Source organism: Oncorhynchus keta, chromosome 28 (assembly GCF_023373465.1).
Source record: "Oncorhynchus keta strain PuntledgeMale-10-30-2019 chromosome 28, Oket_V2, whole genome shotgun sequence".
Classification (NCBI taxonomy): Eukaryota; Metazoa; Chordata; class Actinopteri; order Salmoniformes; family Salmonidae; genus Oncorhynchus; species Oncorhynchus keta.
Window position 1 is genome coordinate 48,885,318 of NC_068448.1, and position 19,721 is coordinate 48,905,038.

At 41.6% G+C, this 19,721-nt stretch overlaps 1 long non-coding RNA gene across 4 annotated transcripts in view; it reads left to right on the forward strand.

The window, feature by feature from the left end:
* Positions 1–8,819: 8,819 nt before the first annotated feature.
* The window catches only part of LOC118361532 (uncharacterized), a 61,321-nt gene continuing 50,419 nt past the window's right edge, over positions 8,820–19,721 (forward strand). The window contains exons 1-3 of one of the 4 annotated variants that reach the window (XR_004821014.2): positions 8,820–9,044; positions 9,811–9,961; positions 17,113–17,710. This is a non-coding gene — a long non-coding RNA (uncharacterized LOC118361532). Of the gene's footprint in view, positions 9,045–9,810; positions 9,962–16,157; positions 16,238–17,112; positions 17,711–19,721 lie in introns of those variants that run through there. The other 3 variants (XR_004821015.2, XR_004821013.2, XR_004821012.2) reach the window with 3 other exon arrangements.

The window sequence follows — 19,721 nt, forward strand, 5'->3', positions numbered from 1 at the left end:
AGTGCACTTTAAAGGGAACGGGGTGCCGTTTGAGAAGCAAGCAGACATTTCCTTAAGTAAACCCTGTCAACCAAGTGTCAATCCTATAGCACATGATCAGACTGTACAACTATATTGCTTGGAGAAATCTAAGCAAACAAAAGGTTAGGATTGTTACATTTCAAATTTCATCAACGTGGATCAATGGAGTTCTCCTCTTGACTCCAACTGTAAATGAATGTTACATTGATGCAACCGGTATGGAAAAATAGATTATCCCTCAAAGCAAATGCATGACATGCTGACAACTGGAGTCCGTCTTGGAAGACGAACATTCAAATACAGTCTCTCACATATCTCTCACTGCCCGGCTGACAGAAAGTCTACCCTTGGAGTAGCATGTTTTTTTCTAAAGTCGAAGGCAGCACCATAGTGTCAAGCGGGGTCATCACAATAAACATTTTTGTTCAGCTTTTCAGGAGAGACTGCCTTAGTTTTCTCCTTTAAAGAAACCCAAAAGACGTGTGGACAGACACATCAGTGGACCAGCTAAGCTGTTGCTAGCAGACACGCTCTGTTATGAACCAAGGCCACTTCAGTCAACAGGATATATCTGGCCCGAAAAACAAAAAAAAAGAGACGTTTCAAGATGCCCTCTTCTTCTTTTTTTCCCTTCTTCTAGCTCTCTCTATCCTCTAAGACTGATACACAGCTCTTGCTCCCTGCCATCTAATTCTCTTCTGGCATGTCGGGGCATAATTCAAGCTAAAAGGTGAAAAGCACTTTATCAAATGAATGGCTAAAATCCAGCAGACCGTTATTATTATCAGTCCAAATTGACTCGGTGTGTTCCTGTGAAGAAGACAGAGGTGCAACAGAGCAGCACACGTAATCTCTAACTGGATATAATTGCTAGTTGATGGGGGGAGGAAAGAAGGAGGGAAGGAGGACAGGGGATTGCCATACATGTTATGAAGATAAACACGATACTCTGTTTCTATGCTCCTCTCTTCACATGTGGTTTCTTAATATCGGGTCATCTAGCCTGCATCTGTTCTTTAAAAAAAAGGCAACTGCTTGGAAATAGTTAATTATATGTAATTAATGATATATAATTAATTATACGCTGTGCGGTTAAACGTTGTCTGGTTTATTGGTGTGGCAGCACGTTAAAATGTTTGCCATTCCTAATTTCTAGGGCTTTTTTTCGTTGCTGTTTGACGGTTTACTACAGGACCAGGCTTGTTGACCTGTCTGTCTGCAGTGTTTAGTCGACCCGTGAAGGCTGCATCCCAAACGACACCCTATTTCCTACACGACATAGTGCACTACTTTTTCAAAAGTAGTGCATTTACATTACAGCAGACACTCTTAAAGTTGTGAGTGCCTACAGTTTCATACCCCCCCAGTACTGACTCGCCCCGTGAGAATCAAACCCACAACCCTGGCCTTGCAAGCACCATGCGCTACCAACTGAGTCACACAGGAACACATAGTGTATAGGGTGCCATTTGGGGACCCAGATGTTACGTCTTCTTTATTCGTGTATTCAGAAATAAAAGAACAACCCTTTCGGAGAGTCCAGACGACACCCGCAATCCCGTATTGAAGAGGAGACAGTCCTTTTCCGTCCAAGTGAGTTATGAACGCCAGCCCGAACAAACATATTGTGTCGAAATTCTCATCCTCCTAAAACCTCTGTCAAAGCCTTATTGGATGTGTAATTTACAATGTGGTTATCATCTGATATCAGTTTACTGTATGACTCAATAATAACCCAGTGTCATTGCCACACAAAATGATTGACATTTTAGTAGTTTGGTAATATGCTAATCAAATGATTGTAATTTTATGGGTGACATTGCAACGACTTGCAGAGAATATCCCATTTCTTATGAGTTTCTGGGGGAAATGATCGTCCGTCTAGTCTTAAACATGTGCTTGATATATGAGATTGCTGTCAAACGTTTGGAAATGAACAATCTCATTCATTTGGATTGAAATCTACCTCCATACTCATATGACTTTTCATGACTTAGATTTTTCAATCTCCATTTGATGTGTTCTCCCTGTGAGTAGCGGCAGCAGCTAATGCACAGGTATCAAGAGGAATTACAGGACTGCTCCTGCCTGCACACTGTCAGACACACTTTCTTGTGGCTTCCTAAATAGAGTTGGCTGGCACGAGAGATGAAGGGACTGCTGTGGAGTTAAACATAGAAGATCATGTCTCGTTTTTTGATGTTCTCTTTTTGATGACCCTTTGAACACAGGATGTGTTTGCTGGGTTGTTTTCAACTCAATTAGCTGAGAGCTTCGCCATATTTATCCTAGAACCTGAGATAGAATGCTAAATGTTTTTGCGTTTGTATGACATTCCAAAATGATGCAAACTAAATATAGTATGATATTTTGTATCATATTTTGTAGTGAAAAGTGCAAAATATGATATTTTGTATTTTTTTTAGACTGATTACTTAAACGATGACATGAGGTCACTGGTGCCAACTTGATTTTTATCCAGGCACTCTAAAAAATACTCTACGACTGAGTTACAATTCAAATGCCTCATCTGAACCCATTGCCATGCATTCTCAGAGGGGGGAAGTGTATTAAGGAATATAAATTACAGGGATATGAAATGACGAAGCATTTTTGGTGTGTCCTAAAATAAGACGATAAACGATCTAGGCGTCTGGTACCTGGAGGTGTTATGTTTTTATTCATTCACATGAATTATTCTCATCATGGTCTGGAAAGTGCAATTAACTAGAAACATTCAACGAATGGTGAACACACAGGGCTGATTCTCTAATATTGTTCACATACGAACTGTCTATTATTCTGTAATGAGGTGGGAGGATGACTTGAAATCAGTTTCGAAGAGAAGTCTTGCACACAACTCATTTTGTTATAGTGTAGAGATGGACCAGGAGTCTCAATTTGATTTTTGCCCCACCAAATCCAAGGCTATAGTGTAAACAGAACATTTGGATATCTGATGTGGAAGAAAAGCAGATCTTACTTCACATATTTTGTTAGTGTAAAAACGCAAAATGTCTGTCCTCCATTCCCTCTGTGATCTGATCTGGAGTCAGTGTAAAGGCAGGTGTGAAGCAGGAGTCGTACTCTGGAGCATTGCTCTGCATTCCTCCTCCCCTCACAACCAGGATAGTGAGAGCTTCTTGTAGCTCTGCCAGGATGTCACTCGATACAAGGGCTGAAGAAACAGTTTCAAGCTCCTTGACTAACAGCTTCCTCTGTCAAATGTGTCACAAGAGTTATGTCTCTCTCCCTATAACTCTCTCTCTCTTTCTCAGTCTTTGATGATGGTGGAGAGGATCCAACTCAAGGAGGAGGAGGAAGAGGGGGGTGTTGGTCGGGACACAGGTGAGAGTTTCTCAATCTAGAGGAGCAGGCAGCTGCAGCAGTAGGGATTCTGGCCTGGTATTGGTGCTGCTGACAGATCCTTGTCTTCACTGGGGCTATGGCACCACTTCAGCCCAGCCTAGAAGCACCTGACCCGGGTCATGGCCTGCCTACCTGGGATCGTTTATTTTTAGGTTGCAGGGAGGTTCTGAGAACGTTTTACTCTGGTTCCTTGAAAAGTTTTATGAAACTGATAAGGGAAATTCTAGGTTATTTGGAGGTTTTCGAATAATTTCCAAAAAGTTCACTGAATGTTCACTGAAGACTTTTAACAAAACCGCTAGCTTATTTTGTGTGAACTTTTTAAAAAAAACATAAAGTACAGATAGAAATTAATTTCCCCACTGGCTCCAGGTCATCTATAAGTCTCTGCTAGGCAAAGCCCCGCCTTATCTCAGCTCACTGGTCACCATAGCAGCACCCACCCATAGCACACGCTCCAGCAGGTATATTTCACTGGTCACCCCCAAAGCCAATTCCTACTTTGGCCGCCTCTCCTTCCAGTTCTCTGCTGCCAATGACTGGAAAGAACTGCAAAAATCACCTGACGCTGGAGACTCATATCACCCTCACTAACTTTAAGCACCAGCTGTCAATGCAGCTCACATATCACTGCACCTGTACATAGCCCATCTGTAAATAGCCCATCCAAATACCTCATCCCCATACTGTTATTTATTTTATTTATTTTGCTCCTTTGCACCCCAGTATCTCTACTTGCACACTCATCTTCTGCACATCTGTCACTCCAGTGTTTAATTGCTATATTGTAATTATTTCGCCACTATGGCCTATTTATTGCCTTACCTCCCTTATCCTACCTCAATTGCACACACGGTATATAGACTTTTCTATTCAAATCAAATCAAATTTTATTTGTCACATACACATGGTTAGCAGATGTTAATGCGAGTGTAGCGAAATGCTTGTGCTTCTAGTTCCGACAATGCAGTAATAACCAACAAGTAATCTAACTAACAATTCCAAAACTACTGTCTTATACACAGTGTAAGGGGATAAAGAATATGTACATAATGGTACGGGGTAGCATACAGTAGATGGTATCGAGTACAGCATATACATATGAGATGAGTATGTAGACAAAGTAAACAAAGTGGCATAGTTAAAGTGGCTAGTGATACATGTATTACATAAGGATGCAGTCGATGATATAGAGTACAGTATATACGTATGCATATGAGATGAATAATGTAGGGTAAGTAACATTATATAAGGTAGCATTGTTTAAAGTGGCTAGTGATATATTTACATAATTTCCCATCAATTCCCATTATTAAAGTGGCTGGAGTTGGGTCAGTGTCAATGTCAGTGTGTTGGCAGCAGCCACTCAATGTTAGTGGTGGCTGTTTAACAGTCTGATGGCCTTGAGATAGAAGCTGTTTTTCAGTCTCTCGGTCCCAGCTTTGATGCACCTGTACTGACCTCGCCTTCTGGATGATAGCGGGGTGAACAGGCAGTGGCTCGGGTGGTTGATGTCCTTGATGATCTTTATGGCCTTCCTGTAACATCGGGTGGTGTAGGTGTCCTGGAGGGCAGGTAGTTTGCCCCGGTGATGCGTTGTGCAGACCTCACTACCCTCTGGAGAGCCTTACGGTTGAGGACGGAGCAGTTGCCGTACCAGGCGGTGATACAGCCCGCCAGGATGCTCTCGATTGTGCATCTGTAGAAGTTTGTGAGTGCTTTTGGTGACAAGCCAAATTTCTTCAGCCTCCTGAGGTTGAAGAGGCGCTGCTGCGCCTTCTTCACGACGCTGTCTGTGTGAGTGGACCAATTCAGTTTGTCTGTGATGTGTATGCCGAGGAACTTAAAACTTGCTACCCTCTCCACTACTGTTCCATCGATGTGGATAGGGGGGTGTTCCCTCTGCTGTTTCCTTAAGTCCACAATCATCTCCTTAGTTTTGTTGACGTTGAGTGTGAGGTTATTTTCCTGACACCACACTCCGAGGGCCCTCACCTCCTCCCCGTAGGCCGTCTCGTCGTTGTTGGTAATCAAGCCTACTACTGTTGTGTCGTCCGCAAACTTGATGATTGAGTATTGACTGTATGTTTGTTTATTCAATGTGTAACTCTGTGTTGTTGTTTGTGTTGCACTGATTTTCTTTATCTTGGCCAGGTCACAGTTGTAAATGAGAACTTGTTCTCAACTAGCCTACTTGGTTAAATAAAAAAATTCAAATCAACTTGATCACAGTGAGAGTTGTTGAGTCATAGCTATCTGCCACGGTGTCACCTTGAGCTGAAGGTTCCAATTATGTAATCCTCACTTCACTCAGAGATAGTGTTAGGGCAAGACAAGATAGGAATCTGCTACTTCATCTACTATAACAGGGTGGCAGGTAGTTTAGTGGTTAGAGTGTTGGGCCAGTAACCAAAAGGTTGCTAGATCAAATCCCCGAGCTGACAAGGTAAAAATCTGTTGTTCGTCCCCTAAACAAGGCAGTAAACCCACTGTTCCTAGGCTGTCATTGTAAATAAGAATACATTCTTAACTGACTTGCCTTGTTAAATAAAAAATGTACATGGAATGGGAAAAAAAAGACACCAACCTTCTCTCTGGCATATTTTTAGAGTTGTAGCCTAACACAGACAACAGGGAAAACAAAAAGACGCAGAATGATTGAGCCGTTGTTGCTTTTAAAAGATGCCATTGTAAACGCTCAGCGGCTTTTCAGGTCTTTTTGAATATGGTGCTAATACGGCAATGATGGTGTCTGTTATCGTATAGCAGACTCTTTCAAATGATGTGAAGTAGTGTGGGGAAAAGGAACAACTTGGGTGCCCATGAAGAGTTGGAAGAAGGGGTGGAAAATGTCAGTGACTATGTCCTAAATGGCACCCTACCCTTATATAGTGCACTACTTTATACCAGGGTCCATATGGTAGTTTTTGGCAGAAATGTCTTCTGGAAAATGTATACTTTCATGTGCCTTTATAACAAAATTAGTTTGCCATCTGTAAATATGAATGAAATAGATCAATTTTTATTTTTTTATTTTACTAGGCAAGTCAGTTAAGAACAAATTCTTATTTTCAATGACGGCCTAGGAACAGTGGGTTAACTGCCTGTTCAGGGGCAGAACGACAGATTTGTACCTTGTCAGCTCAGGGATGTCGAACTTGCAACCTTTCGGTTACTAGTCCAACACTCTAATCACTAGGCTACCCTGCCGCCCCATTACAAGCCAAGTTGGTTTGGCCACGGACAAAGACAGGAACCTTCCTGCTAATCATGATTGGCTGAGATAATGGATGGGCTGGACACGAGAGATGAGTTTGGATTGGTCTGCCATGTAGAATGCTTCTGTCTATAACAAGAGCTGCTCAGTGTGTGTATATAATCCTTTCTAACACAGCTTTTTTGAAAGATATTACGAAGAACTGCAAAAAACACCTGTCTCCGGATTACATCTTCAAACTAAGGGCAACCATGGCAACCGTGACAGAGAGGTGAAGCGTTCATTCACGTATACTGGTAAGAGAGTCTAGCTAGCTACATTTTCAGATATTATACGTTTCTAGTTTTGCCAGAAAGTCATTTTCATTGCAAGTTAAAGCGTACTGTCAGCTAGCTAATGTTATGTGTATGATCTGTGTAGTAATATTATTCGTATCTCAGAACCACATGCATTGGTAGTTTTAGCCTAATGTTAGCTAGCTAGCTAACATCGAACCTAGTTGGTTAGCTTTAGCTAACTGTAGATTCATGCAGGATAATAACGTTATGAGCTTGGATTATGGTTAATTGTTTAGCTAGCTAGCTTCATGTCTAAACAAAATAATCCACTATGTGTAACGAGTGCGCTGAGAGTTGGCAAGCAATTACAGGGAGTGAGTGTTTTAATAAATAAACACGAAACACAAACATCGCACTGACATGAAACAGAGTCCATAACACCTGAGGAAAGAACCAAGGGGAGTGACAGATGTAGTGAAGATAATCAAGGAGGTGATGGAGTCCAGGTGAGTGTCATGAGGCGCTGGTGCACTTGACGAGGGTGTCAGGTGTGAAGGATAATCAGCAGCCTGATGACCTAGAGGCCAGAGAGGGAGTATACGTTACACTATGCAAATAACAATTTTTACTGTCCCATTTACACCGTCTGTATCCTGTGCATGTGACAAATACACTTGTGAAGAACAACATGTATTTTTCTTCTTCTAGGGGGTAGATCAGCTTTAATACTGCTGATAGATTGTAGCTTCCATCAACGTAGTTGTCTGCATCACTTCCAATCCCCCATATATTGGTTTGAAAATATATACATATAATATAAATATATTCATACAAATATACATACATACATGTCTTGCACCAAAGTCAAATTAGGATATAACGTAGACCAAGACACAGTTTCCAAGTAAAAAAAATGACCCAGTAGAATGCCCAGCTTTTATTCGTCACACTCACAACCGTAAGCTAATTTCTGTAAATAAATGATCTTGTTGTGAGTTTATTTTCCTGTAATAATGAATACAAATGAGCTAAAGTTAAGATGTTGTCAACTATATGATAGTTGGTTGGCTTATTGCTGTTAAAATACACCAGTTATGTTATTTTGGACCACCAGGCTGCTGATGTCACGCAGTCTGTTGTTCTTTGTGTTTTTACTTTTTCATAACGACTACGCTCATAACGACAACGACAACGTTGTGTTTATACTTTCTCATTACGACAACGTTCATAACGACAACGACAACGTTGTGTTTATACTTTTTCATAACGACAACATTCATAACGACAACTTTGTGTTTATACTTTTTCATCACGACAACGTTCATAACGACAAAGTTTGATGTCGGACGACAATAGAATGTTCATGATGTCACTGCGGCAACTGTATACAGACATGTCCACATAGTATAAAACAGCCTTAGTCTTGAAATTTTTGGTTGTTTAGTACAATACCACACTCACTCTGTTTAGGACATGACCTCACATGCAAATCATTAAAGAGATGGATGGGACTAAGGCTTAAGCAGGTGTGAACGAGGCTGAATGGTTGTAGACAAATAAGAGCTCTCCAGTAGGTGTACCAAAATATTCAAGGGTCATTTTCTCAACAGTGAAGAGTTTATCAACTTTCAAAGCAGAATAACTTTCCCATTGTTCCTCAACTGTAGTGTATGGTATAGAGTCTTTACTTTTATCCAATGTAAAAAACACCATTTCAAATGTTGCTACATAAGACCAAATCGAGCCGGCCTGTCACATTTTCACTATCTGCCGTTTACACATCTGACTGTGGAAAAGGGAGATTAGATGCCTTTAAAGTTTGTCTCAATAATGAATGTTATGCCTGGGCAAATCACTGAATGTTCTTGAGGATTAGCCTGAATATAATCTTGGAAAGCCAGAACAAGATTTCACGAGACCAAATGGTCAGTTTAGTTCTGTTTTTTATTTTTTTTATTTTACTAATTTGGAGATGTTGAACTAGTGCGCGTGACGGAACCAGAGCGCTTCCTCTTTGAGAGTCCACAACATTTACAAAAGATGCCAGGTGTAGGTGCAACCCCACAGTTCGAGATTCATCCAAATAACCAGTGACACAAAACCAGCGCACCAATAGAATTGTTCCTCGTTATCTGACAGATCCCAGTCTTCCGACAGAGGTAACGTGTTTTCTTCTATCACGAGAGACTAGCCTGAAATATTAACTTTCATAATGGTTTTGCAGTGCTATATTAATGAGGATGTACAACAAATACAGTTGCTTTACATACATTATCATACTTTGAACGTGCATGCATTGATCGTTTAAGAAAATCTTTGAATGAAGAAGTACATTTATGTGTGGTTGGTAGACAAAACTATTTGAGTAGAACATGCTAATGTTCATTTGATAACACCGTGCTGCACAGCCACAGTGCACTTACCCTGCTGTAGAAAGAATACCCTGCAACACAAACTCAAATTATTATCCTGACTAATTACATTATGATAATTGATGACAGTAAAGGAGGGGACAACATTTAATGAATTCGGGTCAAGGAAACTGCATCTCTGTCTATTTGCCTTTAGCTGCAACGCTACAGGACGCATAACATTTATTATGTTCATGCCTAAACCTCTGGCATTAAATTGGCTATATGCATTGTATCAGATACAAATTGGGCCCTATTGACTGGCCGTCTTCCAAAAAAGCACTGCAACACCAGCCAGAGGCCACACCTTCTCTCGACCAAGGTGGAAATCACTCAGCTAGCTACAATCCATCATGCTAAACCATCTGCAGCCTAAACGTTTTATTTGAACGGAAATATGTCATAAAAAAGTGATATGTACATCTCTTTATAAATCAGCCTCTCATATCTGAGTTGTAATCAATTGGCAGATCCACATTTGGGATCAATCAGTCATTCCTGTGCACTTTGTCAGAGCCTGCAGCATATTTGCATCCAGGGTCACAGCCAGCTAACCTGGGAGAAGGAGGATTGTCTTTCTGCTGGGGACCATTCGGGCTCTGGATTCAGTTCAAGTGTATCCTGAATTCCACAGCGGTCTGATGGGAGGAGTGATTTGAACTACTGTAAGTACTCCCTCAAATACTGTACATACATGTCACGTCTGCTGCAGCTCTCTGATCCAATTAGCTACTGATGTGGATTAATGACTTGGATAATATTCAATTCAATAACTACTGTATTCACTGGGACAGTAAAATATGGGTGAGCATGTCTGCATCTCTCTCTGTCCCTCTGGGGGCGAGAAGAGGAAATGCAACTCCTCTCACTCAACATCTACATGCATAACCCAATGCTGTGTGCACAGCAAGTGTCCCTGGTTTTGTCACGAGTAAACAATTTTACGTAACGGGACATTTATCTATTTGTTTGAATATATGCCATCACGTTCTATTAAATAGAAATAGAAAGTTCTATTTAAGTTCTATTAAATAGACAGTTAGATTACTTTTTTTATAGAACTTTCTATTTTTTTTGTTATAAAACCTTATATCATATTCTATTATATAGAAAGTTGTATTAAGTCATGTTAAATAGAACGTTCTATTAAAACTGGATTGGGTACTTTGACACAGCAAGTTTATTCCTCATTCTGAGGGCGCTGGACTGTGAAATGACTCGTAAAACGGCTCATAGTTTAGTATGTATTTTCCCATGGAAATGATAGATTGAGGATTACCTAGCAGTAACTATACTAGTCATCTCTGGCAATTATCTGTAAGTATCATCATTGTTTAGTTGAATACCCTCTGCTATTATTTTTCTTTCACCATGAATTAAGGCCTATGAAAATTACAGGTTGGAGGCCTGTCTCACTGTATTACGGCCTGTAAGTGCTGATATTGATGGGAAGGTAATGGTAGTCCTCGGCCCTAAATGTAAACAGTATCTAAGGTGATATTTATTCTGCTCTCACGTGGAGTGCTGTGGAGCAGAGCACTGGGGTAAAGGCAGGAGTGAGGCCTGTTGTGGATCTGTGTGGGGCAGGCCCTAGCCTACATATTATACATACCTCATGAGTGGCACAGGTCTGGCTAAGAAAGAAAATATGTAAAAATGTAAAATTACATGTTTGTAAATGTACATTTACAATGTCTGAAAATACGTACGATAAAGTGTTATGACGTAATGCCTAGAGGCTGGCATTAAAACGGGCATGGTCAGTTACAGTTGAATTTGCTAGCACTGCCTGTTGTGCAAAATAGAGTGCAATAGACTACAATTTCTTAGCCAGGTAAGTATTTTTTCCCTGTGAACTCTGTTTGTAGTTGTGAACCAGATATGAATGTGTGATCAAGAGATCTGGCAGACATCCACAATCTGTTCAGCTCCACTCCCCAGCTGAGATCTTAGTGACACTGAAACACATCTACTACCTTGAGTGTTACTTACTCCCCAATCAATCTGACTGCCAGCTCCTCTATTCAGGTTTAAGGGGCTGTTAAATTGTTATGGTTAATTTAAAACCGGGAAGCTCTTGTTACGCAACACCTCCTGAAACAGCTCTCTTGACACCCTCGCAGTGGTTAAGATATTCCGTTTTCATCTGTTAGTGGGTCGCCTTCTCTGGGAATGCAAACTGCATTCTCCGGGGTAGAATGTAGAATAGAATACGGCCGATAGCTTTCAATCAGAGCTTCTCTCAATGCAATCACACTGTCATTGTTCGTCTCATGTTGTGGAAAGCGCCTTTTGACAGAGCCCTGTAATGAATCACCTGGCCAAGTCTTTTGGAAAGGAGCGATTCAGATCCCATCGGCAGCCTTTTTCATGGAGTTAGAAGGGGTTGAAAAAACGACATTCAATTCATTTCTCATGCTCTTTTATGTCTGCTGCTTTTCATTGGAACACAGTGTTTTAAAAGTTATTCACTGCAGCATCCCCTCTCTTTTCTTCTCGCAAAGCTTCGCAAAGCAAATATCTAGCAGGGTAGTTCATAAAGAAGGGGTTTTACTTACTCAAGGTGCTGACGGCAGGGCACACTGTTATGTTGGAGGCTTAGAAAAACAAAACTTAAGCCAAACTGGCAGAGGCTTCTAATTGTACCGCGTTCATCTGGTGAACAATTACTTGCTCAATCTTTTGTTTTGTAAAGCCATAGCGATGAAGAAAAGTTTTTATTTTATTTTTTACTTTGACAAAAAAAATCAATTCTAATATCAACTTCCAAGAGTCAAGTATGGGGACAAATATAAACTTGCAGGAACGGCATGCAAGCACATGATCTCTGGTGCAATATCAATGTTTTTCAAAAGGCTGAATACATCATAGGAAAACCAACGGACGGAATAGTGTAACTGACACTCCCTAATACTAAGCAGTGAGGATGAGTTGAAGCACCTTTTTGATTTACAGTGCATTCGGAAAGTATTCAGACCTCTTCCCCTTTTCTGCATGTTGTTACATTACAGCCTCATTCCAAAATTAATCAAATAAGAATGTTCCTCGTCAATCTACACACAATGCCCCATAATGACACACTGAAAACAGGTTGAGACGTTTTTGCAAAATGTATAAAAATAAATAAATAAATGAAGTACCTTATTTAGATAACTATTCAGACCCTTTGCTACGTGATTTGAAATTGAGCTCAGGTGCATCCTGTTTCCATTGATTATCCTTGTTGTTTCTACAAGTTGATTGGAGTTACCTGTGGTCAATTCAATAGATTGGACATGATTTGGAAAAAGGCACAAACCTGTCTATATTAGGTCCCACTGTTGACAGTGCATGTCAGAGCAAAAACCAAGCCATGAAGTTGAAGGAATTGTCCGTAGAGCTCCGAGACAGGATTGTGTCGAGGCCTGGAGACATGGGGAAGGGGTACAAAATAATGTCTACAGCATTGAAGGTCCCCAAAAACACAGTGGCCTCCGTCATTCTAAAAACCACCAAGACTCTTGCTAGAGCTGGCCGCCCGGCCAAACTGAGCAATCGGGGGACAAGGGCCTTGGTCAGGGAGGTGACCAAGAACCCGATGGTCACTCTGACAGAGCTCCAGAGGTCCTCTGTGGAGATGGTTGTCCTTCTGGAAGGTTTTCCCATCTGTGCAGCACTCTACCAATCAGGCCTTTATGGAAGTCACTCCTCAGTAAAAGGCACATGACAGCCCACTTGGACTTTGCCAAAAGGCACCTAAAGAACTCTCAGACCATGAGAAACAAGATTATCTGGTCTGATGAAACCAAGATTGAACTCTTTGGCCTGAGTGCAAAGCGTCACATCCGGAGGAAACCTGGCAACATCCCTACGGTGAAGCGTGGTGGTGGCAGTATCATGCTGTGGGGATGTTTTTCGGGGACTGGGAGACTCGTCAGGATCGAGGGAAAGATGAACCAAGCAAAGTGCAGAGAGATATGTGGTCCTTCTGTGGCTCAGTTGGTAGAGCATGGCGCTTGTAACGCCAGGGTAGTGGGTTCGATACCCGGGACCACCCATACGTAGAATGTATGCACACATGACTGTAAGTCGCTTTGGATAAAAGCGTCAGCTAAATGGCATATATTATTATTATTATTATTATTATAACCTGTACAGAGCACTCAGGACCTCAGACTGAGGCAAAGGTTCCCCTTCCAACAGGACAACGACCTTAAGCACACAGCCAAGACAACGCAGGAGTGGATTCGGGACAAGTCCTTGAATGTCCTTGAGTGGCCCAGCCAGAGCCCGGACTTGAACCTGATCTAACATCTCTGGAGACACCTGAAAATAGCTGTACAGTGATCCTCCCCATCCAACCGAGAATCTGCAGAGGAGAATGGGAGAAACTCCCCAAATAGAGATGTGCCAAGCTTGTAGCGTCATAGACCAAGAAGGCTCTAGGCTGTAATCGCTACCAATGGTGCTTCAACAAAGTACTGAGTAAATGGTCTGAATACTTATGTAAATGTGATATTTCAGTTTTTTATGAAAAACTGTTTTTGAATTGTCATAATGGGATTTGTGTGTAGATTGATGAGGGGGGGGGGAATTATTTATAAGGCTGTAATGTAACAAAATGTGGAAAAAGTAATGGGTCTGAATACCTTTCGTATTCACTGTACCTGTAATGTAGTATGCATTCAATTCCTGTAAAACATCACTGCAAACTGTTGTTTATGAGTGTTATTACACTAATATCATTGTAAAACATGTATATCATGTTCATTTAATTTAGACAAGCAATATACTTTCTTTAGCATTTAGCTACAATGGGTAGACCATGCACTGCTATGCCTAAGTACACTCTGTTCTTAAAGGGGTACAAACGCTTGTCATAGTACTGTAAGTTACGTCCTTTGTACCTTTAGTACATAAAGTGACTTCAGAAAATGTTCATACCCCTTCCACATTTTGTTGTGTTAAAGCCTGAATTTAAAATGGATTCATTAGATTTTTGTTCTTACCCCTACACACAATATCCCATAATGACAAAGTGAAAACATGTTTTTAGAAATGTTTGCACATTTACTGAAAATAAAAGGACATTTTTGGGGGGGTAAATCTCTAAGAGTTTGCACACCTGGATCATACGTTTGTCCATCCTTACGCTTCATTATATAGTTAGAGGACTCCTGATATCTCCAGGAGTGGTAAGTACAGTGCATTCTGAAAAGTATTCAGACCCCTTCACTTTTTCCACATTTTGTTGTGTTACAGCTTTATTCTAAAAAGTATTCAATTGTTTGTTTTCCTCATCAATCTCCACACAATGCCCCATAATGACAGTCCCTTGATATTGTGGCTCTGACGGAGACAAACACTGCTACTCCAGCTGCTCTCTCTTCATCTGACTATGTTTTCTCTTATAGTCTGAGAGCATCTGGTCGTCGCGGTGGTGCCACAGGTCTACTCATTTCTCCTAAGTGGAGATTTGATCTTTTCTCCCTTTCTCACCTGTCCATCTCCTCATTTGAATTCCATGCTGTCACTGTCACTTGTCCACTCAAGCGTAACATTATTGTAATCTATCGTCCACCGGGTGTCCTTGGAGAGTTCCTCAATGAGCTTGACACTGTGATAAGCTAATTTCCTGACGATGGCTCACCACTCTTCGTACTTGCCGACTTCAACCTCCCGATGTCTGCCTTCGATTCATTTCTTTCCAACTCTCTCTTTCCCATCCTTGCCTCTTTTGGCCTCACCCTTCCCCAATCCCCTCCAACTCACAGGGCAGGCAATACACGTGCCCTCATTTATACTAGAAGCTGCTCACCTACTGATTTCACTGCAACCCTCCTCCAGGTCTCTACTTTGTTTCGTTTTTTCTGTCTCCCTTCCCTCCAACCCTAACCACTCAGCACTTACCCAGATGATCATGCGCCGTCACAATCTTCACTCTCTCTCTGCTAAATCCTTCTCCTGTCACCCGATTCTGCCTCTTCGACCCTACTCTCCTCCCTTTCCGCATCCTATGACTCGCACTCTCCCTTTTCCTCCAGGCCAGCTCAGCCCTCACCTCCTGCTTTGTGGCTGCGTGACTCATTGCGAGCTTACAGAACAGGGCTGCGGGCAGCTGAGCGAAAAATGGAGGAAAACTAAATTTCCAGAGGACCTATCATCCTTCCACTCCCTCCTCTCTACCTTCTCTTTCTCTGTAGCCACTGCTAAAAGCCACTTTCTACCTTTCATGCTTTTGCCTCTAACCCTAGGAAACTCTTTTCCACATTCTCCTACCTCCTTAATCCTCCACCCCCCCCTCCTCCCTCTCTGCGGACGACTTTGTCAACCACTTTGAAAAAAAGGTTGACGACATCCACTACTCATTCACTCAGCGTATTGAGTCCACTGGTCTCACTCACACAGAACTATCCTATACCTTGACCTCTTTCTCCCCTCTCTCTCTGGATGACATGCTGTGACTAGTGAGGTCTGGCCACCCGACAACCTGCCGCTCAACCCCACCCCTCCTCCCTTCTCCAGACCATCTCTGGAGATCTTCTCCCATTCCTCACGTCCCTCATCAACTCATTCCTGACCACTGGCTGCATACCCTCTGACTTCAAAATGGCCCGAGTTGCTCCCCTCCTCAAGAAACCAACACTTGACTCATCTGACATCAAACTATAAACTTCTATCCCTTCATTATTTTCTTTCCAAAACACTTGAACGTGCTGTCTCTGATCAACTTTCTCGTTATCTCTCTCAGAACAATCTTCTTAACCCTAACCAGTCAGGCTTCAAGATGGGTCACTCAACCAAGACTGCTCTTCTGTGTGTCACAGAGGCTCTCCACACTGCCAAAAGCTGACTCTCTCTCCTCTGTTCTCATCCTCCTAGAGCTATCCACTTCCTTCAACACCGTGAACCATCAGATCTTCCTCTCCACCCTCTGAGGGCTGGGTGTCTAAGGCTCTTCAAGGCTTTTCAACCTTCCCAAGTTCTCTCTCACCCTGCTCCTCCACACACTCCACTGACTTTCAGTCGAAGCTTGCATCCACTACAAGACCATAGCGTTTACCTATGGAACAGCAAGAGGAACTGCCCCTCCCTACCTTCAGGCTATGCTCAAACCTACACCCCAACCCCAGCACTCCGTTCTGCCACATCAGTTCCCTTGGCCCTCCCACCTCTACGGGGTTCCACCACCCCAATGGTGGAACCAGCTTCCCCCTGAAGCTAGGACAGCAGTCCCTGCCCATCTTCTGAAAACATCTGAAACCCTAACTCTTCAAACATTATCTTAAATAATCCTCCTCCTCACTTCGACCCCACCCCCACATTTAAAAAAAAATGATAATAATGAACCAATAATAATGAATTTGACACCCGCTCCCCTTCTAGCTCTGACTCTACTGATAGCTATGTTAGAGGAAAAATGTACTTTCTATGACTGTGATATGTGGTTTTCCCATCTAGCCATCTTAAGATGAAACTGTAAGTCACTCTGATAAGAGCGCCTGCTAAATGACTAAAATCTAAGACAAAAATTCTTCAAGCTCTGTCAAGTTGATTGTTGATCATTGCTAGACAGACATTTTCAAGTCTTGCCATAGATTTTGTAATGCGATTTAAGTCAAAACTGTAACTAGACCATTTAGACCATTCAATGTCGTCTTGGTAAGCACCTCCAATATAGATTTGGCCTTGTGTTTTAGGCTATTACCCTGCTGAAAGGTGAATTCATCTCCCAGTGTCTGATGGAAAGCAGACTGAACCAAGTTTTTCTCTGGGATTTTGCCCGTGCTTATAGCTGTATTCTGTTTCTTTGTAGCCCCCCCCAAAAAATCCCTAGTCCTTGCCGATGACAAGCACACCCATAACATGATGCAGCCACCACCATGCTTGAAAATATGAAGAGTGGTACTCCGTGACTTGTTGTGTTGGATATGCCCCAAACATAACGCTTTTATTAGCCATATTATTTGTTGTATTACTTATGTGCCTTGTTGCAAACAGGATGCATGTTTTGGAATATATATATATTTGAATTTAGATTAGTATTGTGGAGTAACTACACTGTTGTTGATCCATCCTCAGTTTTCTCCTATCAAAGCCATTAAACTCTGTCAATGTTTTAAAGTCACCATTGGCCTCATGGGGAAATCCCTGAGCATTTTCTTCCTCTCTGGCAACTCAGTTAGGAAGTATGCCTGTATCTTTGTAGTGATTGGGTGTATTGATACACCATCCAAACTGTAATTAATAACTTCACCATGCAAAAAGGGATATTCAGCTACTGCTTTTTAACATTTTGTTGTATTCGGCGCATGTGACAAATACAATATTATTACATTTAATTTCTTTTGGAGTTAATATATCCAACAGTTGGAATTTGTATTCACCCACAACCGGCATTCAGAATAACTGTCAAGGTTAGGAACATTGATAAAGGAGATTACCTATACTACAGGTGTCAAACTCATTCCACAGAGGGCTAGTATATGTAGGTTTTGTTTTTTCCTTTCAATTAAGCCCTAGACAACCAGGTGAAGGGAGTTCTTTACTAATTGGTGACCTTAATTAATCAATTAAATATAAGGGCGGTGAGAAAACCCTCACACACCCGGCCCTCCGTGGAATAACTTTGGCCCCCTGTGACCTAAACCATTTAAACTCGAACAACCATTTCAGTAACGGGGTGCAATAAATCTAACTAACTGACTGGACTGATAAGTTTAGAAAATGTATGTTATTTATAAAATATAAAATAACAACGGACAGATTATTAATGAAGACTTAACTGATAGAATATACTGAACTATAGATTATCATTGCTGCACAAAACCATCTGGTGTCAGAGACTAAAATAGATCATGAAGATTCCAACTTTCTTGAAACTGTCACGTCCTGACCTTAGTTCCTTTTTTTATGTCTCTATTTTAGTTTGGTCAGGGCGTGAGTTGGGATGGGCATTCTATGTTTTTGTTCTATGTTTTGTATTTCTGGTTTTGGCCTGGTATGGTTCCCAATCAGAGGCAGCGGTCAATCGTTGTCTCTGATTGAGAACCATACTTAGGCAGCCTGTTTTCCCACTACGGGTTGTGGGTAGTTGTTTTCTGTTTTGTGTTGCTGCACCTTACAGGACTGTTTTGTTTTCGTTTCACTCTCTTTGTTATTTTGTTTAGTGTTTCTGTTCCAATAAATAACATGAACACGTACCACGCTGCGCATTGGTCCGATCCTTCATAATACTTCATACTCCTCGTCAGAAGAGGAAGAAAACCGTTACAGAAACGCTTTAGCCACCTTGCTTTTCACACACACACACACACACACACTCATCATCCACACATGTACTGTATACATCAATCACCTGCAACCTGTATTCTGAGTGCAGCCAGGGTTGGGAAGAGTAACATGTGAGACTAGCTTAAACATCTAAACTGGAACCATAATTTCAGTAACGGGAGCAATAAATCCAAGTAACCGATTGGAATAGCTTAGAAAAATGTTATTTATATTTGAGTAACATGAGATTAATTCATCAATGTACATGCAAAAATATAGATATCGAAACCAACAATTTAAAATACCAACCTGTAATAGGAAATATGCTGGGAAATATGATAATGATGGGTGTGGTTTTGGTTCAACTCTGGTTATCAACACCTACACCGTTTTTGTTTTACACCACTGAATGTTAATTTAACTCTTTTACAAGTGTTAATTTAACTCTTGAATAAACAATAGAAATGTTCCACTGAAAATCATACTAGGTTTCACTGGCCAATTTGCTGTGTGCTTTGAAAGGAACATCTGCAGGATTCCATACGTTCAAATAATCTTTTCGAATTCTGAAGAACCGTAGACTTACCTCAAAGGTTCTTTATCGGGCAAGTGTTCTCCAAAGAGCCTTAAGAGCTGAGGAAAAACAATTTTTCAGTGTTGATCATCTATACAGGTATCGAACAGTTCCATGTCAGATCATATGAGTGCCTCTGAAGGTACATTGTGTATTTTTAACGTTTTGTGTACCCCCAGGGAACAATACTGTGCCCTAACTGTACAGGGATTTTTCTGCCATTGAAATTCTTGGGTGGAGGCCTCCCGAGTGGTGCATCAGTCTAAGACACTGCATCACAGTGTTTTGCAGCGTCACTACAGCCTGGTGTTCGATCTCGTGACATAGAGTCCCATAGGGCGGCGCTCAAATAGCTCAGCTCTGTCCGGGTTAGGGGTGGGTTTGGCCAGGTCGGCTTCTAGGGTTAGAGCGTTGGGCCAGTAACCGAAAGGTTGCTTGATCGAATCCCAGAGCTGACAAGGAAAAAAATCTGTCTTTCTGCCCCTGAGCAAGGCAGTTAACCCACTGTCCCCAGGCGTGGAAGACGTGGATGTCGATTTAAAGCAGCCCCCCGCACCTCTCTGATTCGGAGGGGTTACATGCATTCAGTTGTACAACTG